Raw genomic sequence first — 6,000 nt, 5'->3', positions numbered from 1 at the left:
GAGAAGGACTGGATAGGACACACAGTGGAGAAGGACTGGATAGGACACACAGTGGAGAAGGACTGGATAGGACACAGTGGAGAAGGGATTGATAGGACACAGTGGAGAAGGACTGGATAGGACACACAGTGGAGAAAGACTGGATAGGACACACAGTGGAGAAGGACTAGATAGGACACACAGTGGAGAAGGACTAGATAGGACACACAGTGGAGAAGGACTGGATAGGACACAGTGGAGAAGGACTGGATAGGACACACAGTGGAGAAGGACTGGATAGGACACACAGTGGAGAAGGACTGGATAGGACACACAGTGGAGAAGGACTAGATAGGACACACAGTGGAGAAGGACTAGATAGGACACACAGTGGAGAAGGACTAGATAGGACACACAGTGGAGAAGGGATAGATAGGACACAGTGGAGAAGGGATAGATAGGACACAGTGGAGAAGGACTGGATAGGACACACAGTGGAGAAGGGATAGATAGGACACACATTGGAGAAGGGATAGATAGGACACACAGTGGAGAAGGACTAGATAGGACACACAGTGGAGAAGGACTAGATAGGACACACAGTGGAGAAGGACTAGATAGGACACACAGTGGAGAAGGGATAGATAGGACACAGTGGAGAAGGGATAGATAGGACACAGTGGAGAAGGACTAGATAGGACACACAGTGGAGAAGGACTGGATAGGACACACAGTGGAGAAGGACTAGATAGGACACACAGTGGAGAAGGACTGGATAGGACACACAGTGGAGAAGGACTGGATAGGACACACAGTGGAGAAGGACTGGATAGGACACACAGTGGAGAAGGACTGGATAGGACACACAGTGGAGAAGGACTAGATAGGACACACAGTGGAGAAGGGATAGATAGGACACAGTGGAGAAGGGATAGATAGGACACAGTGGAGAAGGACTAGATAGGACACACAGTGGAGAAGGACTGGATAGGACACACAGTGGAGAAGGACTGGATAGGACACACAGTGGAGAAGGAATGGATAGGACACACAGTGGAGAAGGACTGGATAGGACACACAGTGGAGAAGGACTGGATAGGACACACAGTGGAGAAGGACTGGATAGGACACACAGTGGAGAAGGACTGGATAGGACACACAGTGGAGAAGGACTGGATAGGACACACAGTGGAGAAGGACTAGATAGGACACACAGTGGAGAAGGACTGGATAGGACACACAGTGGAGAAGGACTGGATAGGACACACAGTGGAGAAGGACTGGATAGGACACAGTGGAGAAGGACTGATGGACACAGTGGAGAAGGACTGGATAGGACACACAGTGGAGAAGGACTGGATAGGACACACAGTGGAGAAGGACTGGATAGGACACACAGTGGAGAAGGACTGGATAGGACACACAGTGGAGAAGGACTGGATAGGACACACAGTGGAGAAGGACTGATAGGACACACAGTGGAGAAGGACTGGATAGGACACACAGTGGAGAAGGGATTGATAGGACACACAGTGGAGAAGGGATTGATAGGAGACACACAGTGGAGAAGGACTAGATAGGACACAGTGGAGAAGGACTGGATAGGACACAGTGGAGAAGGGATAGATAGGACACACAGTGGAGAAGGACTGATTGGAGAAGGACTGGATAGGACACACAGTGGAGAAGGGATTGATAGGACACAGTGGAGAAGGACTGGATAGGACACACAGTGGAGAAGGGATTGATAGGACACAGTGGAGAAGGACTGGATAGGACACACAGTGGAGAAGGACTGGATAGGACACAGTGGAGAAGGGATAGATAGGACACACAGTGGAGAAGGGATTGATAGGAGACACAGTGGAGAAGGGATTGATAGGACACACCGTGGAGAAGGGATTGATAGGACACACAGTGGAGAAGGGATAGATAGGACACAGTGGAGAAGGACTGGATAGGACACACAGTGGAGAAGGACTAGATAGGACACACAGTGGAGAAGGACTAGATAGGACACACAGTGGAGAAGGGATAGATAGGACACACAGTGGAGAAGGACTGGATAGGACACACAGTGGAGAATGACTAGATAGGACACACAGTGGAGAAGGACTGGATAGGACACACAGTGGAGAAGGACTAGATAGGACACACAGTGGAGAAGGACTGGATAGGACACACAGTGGAGAAGGACTGGATAGGACACACAGTGGAGAAGGACTGGATAGGACACAGTGGAGAAGGGATTGATAGGACACAGTGGAGAAGGACTGGATAGGACACACAGTGGAGAATGACTGGATAGGACACACAGTGGAGAAGGACTAGATAGGACACACAGTGGAGAAGGACTAGATAGGACACACAGTGGAGAAGGACTGGATAGGACACAGTGGAGAAGGACTGGATAGGACACACAGTGGAGAAGGACTGGATAGGACACACAGTGGAGAAGGACTGGATAGGACACACAGTGGAGAAGGACTGGATAGGACACACAGTGGAGAAGGACTACACACAGTGGAGAAGGACTAGATAGGACACACAGTGGAGAAGGACTAGATAGGACACACAGTGGAGAAGGGATAGATAGGACACAGTGGAGAAGGGATAGATAGGACACAGTGGAGAAGGACTGGATAGGACACACAGTGGAGAAGGACTGGATAGGACACACAGTGGAGAAGGGATAGATAGGACACACATTGGAGAAGGGATAGATAGGACACACAGTGGAGAAGGACTGGATAGGACACACAGTGGAGAAGGACTGGATAGGACACACAGTGGAGAAGGACTGGATAGGACACACAGTGGAGAAGGACTGGATAGGACACACAGTGGAGAAGGACTAGATAGGACACACAGTGGAGAAGGGATAGATAGGACACAGTGGAGAAGGACTAGATAGGACACAGTGGAGTGGAGAAGGACTGGAGAAGGACTGGAGGACACACAGTGGAGAAGGACTGGATAGGACACACAGTGGAGAAGGACTGGATAGGACACACAGTGGAGAAGGACTGGATAGGACACACAGTGGAGAAGGACTGGATAGGACACACAGTGGAGAAGGACTGGATAGGACACACAGTGGAGAAGGACTGGATAGGACACACAGTGGAGGACTGGATAGGACTGAGAGGACACACAGTGGAGAAGGACTGGATAGGACACACAGTGGAGAAGGACTGGATAGGACACACAGTGGAGAAGGACTGGATAGGACACACAGTGGAGAAGGGACTGGATAGGACACACAGTGGAGAAGGACTGGATAGGACACACAGTGGAGAAGGACTGGATAGGACACAGTGGAGAAGGGATTGATAGGACACAGTGGAGAAGGACTGGATAGGACACACAGTGGAGAAGGACTGGATAGGACACACAGTGGAGAAGGACTGGATAGGACACACAGTGGAGAAGGACTGGATAGGACACACAGTGGAGAAGGGATTGATAGGACACACAGTGGAGAAGGACTGGATAGGACACACAGTGGAGGACACACAGTGGAGAAGGGATTGATAGGACACACAGTGGAGAAGGACTAGATAGGACACACAGTGGAGAGAAGGACTGGATAGGACACACAGTGGAGAAGGACTGGATAGGACACACAGTGGAGAAGGACTGGATAGGACACACAGTGGAGAAGGGATTGATAGGACACAGTGGAGAAGGACTGGAGGACACACAGTGGAGAAGGACTGATAGGACACACAGTGGAGAAGGACTGGATAGGACACACAGTGGAGAAGGACTGAGGATAGGACACACAGTGGAGAAGGAATATAGGACACACAGTGGAGAAGGACTGGATAGGGACTGGACACACAGTGGAGAAGGACTGGACACACAGTGGAGAGGACACACACAGTGGAGACTGGAGGGACACAGTGATAGGACACAGTGGAGAAGGACTGGATAGGACACACAGTGGAGAAGGACTGGATAGGACACACAGTGGAGAAGGACTGGATAGGACACACAGTGGAGAAGGACTGGATAGGTCACACAGTGGAGAAGGGATTGATAGGACACACAGTGGAGAAGGACTGGATAGGACACACAGTGGAGAAGGGATTGATAGGACACACAGTGGAGAAGGGATTGATAGGACACACAGTGGAGAAGGACTGGATAGGACACACAGTGGAGAAGGACTAGATAGGACACACAGTGGAGAAGGACTAGATAGGACACACAGTGGAGAAGGACTGGATAGGACACAGTGGAGAAGGGATAGATAGGACACACAGTGGAGAAGGACTGGATAGGACACACAGTGGAGAAGGACTGGATAGGACACACAGTGGAGAAGGGATTGATAGGACACAGTGGAGAAGGACTGGATAGGACACACAGTGGAGAAGGGATTGATAGGACACAGTGGAGAAGGACTGGATAGGACACACAGTGGAGAAGGACTGGGACACAGTGGAGAAGACACAGTGGAGAAGGGATAGATAGGACACACAGTGGAGAAGGGATAGATAGGACACACAGTGGAGAAGGGATAGATAGGACACACAGTGGAGAAGGGATAGATAGGACACACAGTGGAGAAGGGATTGATAGGACACACAGTGGAGAAGGGATAGATAGGACACACAGTGGAGAAGGGATAGATAGGATAGACATATAGACATTCACCTCCAGTAGACAAGCCATTCCAAATAGCTCTTTGTGAACACGTGGCCAAAGTGTTGCTGCTAGATGTAATACAGAGCTGAGAGAACATGAATGATCAGCAGCACTATTTACTATTCTGCACATTATTGTTTCTGGGAAATCCTGACTGGCTGGCTGACTGGTTGGCTGGCTGTCTGGCTGGCTGATTAACTGGCTGGCTGATTGGCTGGCTGACTGTCTGGATGACTGGCTGGCTGATTAACTGGCTGAATGATTGGCTGGCTGCCTGGCTGGCTGATTAACTGGCTGGCTGATTGGCTGGCTGACTGTCTGGATGACTGGCTGGCTGATTAACTGGCTGGCTGATTGGCTGGCTGACTGTCTGGATGACTGGCTGGCTGATTAACTGGCTGAATGATTGGCTGGCTGACTGTCTGGTTAACTGGATGACTGACTGTCTGGCTGATTAACTGGCTGGCTGGCTGGCAGGTTGGCTGACTGGATGGCTGGCTGACTGGCTAACTGGTTGAATTGCTGGCTGACTGGATGGCTGGCTGATTAACTGGCTGGCTGATTCATTGGCTGGCTGGCTGGCTAGCTGGCTGACTGGTTGGCTGGCTGAATGGAAGGCTGACTGGCTGGTTGGCTGACTGGTTGGCTGACTGACTGGAAGGTTGGCTGACTGACTGGAAGGTTGACAGGCTGCTGCTTGGTTGGCTGACTGGAAGGCTGACTGGTTGGCTGGCTGCCTGACCGGCTGGCTGATCAACTGTCTGACTGACTGTGACTGATTAGCTGGCTGGCTGGCTGGCTGGCAGATTGGCTGACTGACTGGTTGGCTGCCTAGTTGGCTGGCTGCCTGGTTGGCTGGCTGACTGGCTAGCTGACTGGCTGACTGATTAAATGACTGGCAGATTAACTGGCTGGCTGACTGGTTGGCTGACTGGTTGGCTGGCTGGCTGACTGGCTAGCTGTCTGGCTGACTGATTAAATGACTGGCATATTAACTGGCTGGCTGACTGGTTGGCTGACTGGTTGGCTGGCTGGCTGGCTGACTGGCTAGCTGTCTGGCTGACTGATTAAATGACTGGCAGATTAAATGACTGGCTAGCTGACTGGTTGCTGGCTGACTGGAAGGCTGACTGACAGGTTCGATGGTTGGTTGGCTGGCTGACTGCCTGGTTTGCTGACTAATTGGTTGACTGGCTGGCTGGTTGGCTGGCTGGTTATCTGCTTCTAGGCAAATTGCAAACTGTTTTTTATAAATAGACAGATGACGTTAACAACAGCTACACAGTTCAAGTCAATTTGAATTTACTGTGTGTGTGTGTGTGTGTGTGTGTGTGTGTGTGTGTGTGTGTGTGTGTGTGTGTGTGTGTG

The 6,000-nt window shown here is 50.8% G+C and overlaps 1 protein-coding gene across 1 annotated transcript in view; it reads left to right on the top strand.

The window, feature by feature from the left end:
- Nucleotides 1-6,000, top strand: part of LOC135562741 (pituitary adenylate cyclase-activating polypeptide type I receptor-like) — an 86,093-nt gene that overhangs the window by 3,146 nt on the left and 76,947 nt on the right. The gene's annotated exons all lie outside the window — the stretch shown is intronic.

Source organism: Oncorhynchus nerka, linkage group LG20 (genome assembly GCF_034236695.1).
Source record: "Oncorhynchus nerka isolate Pitt River linkage group LG20, Oner_Uvic_2.0, whole genome shotgun sequence".
Lineage (NCBI taxonomy): Eukaryota > Metazoa > Chordata > Actinopteri > Salmoniformes > Salmonidae > Oncorhynchus > Oncorhynchus nerka.
Note: the sequence above shows the minus strand (reverse complement) of the source record. Positions and strands in the feature narration are given on the sequence as shown.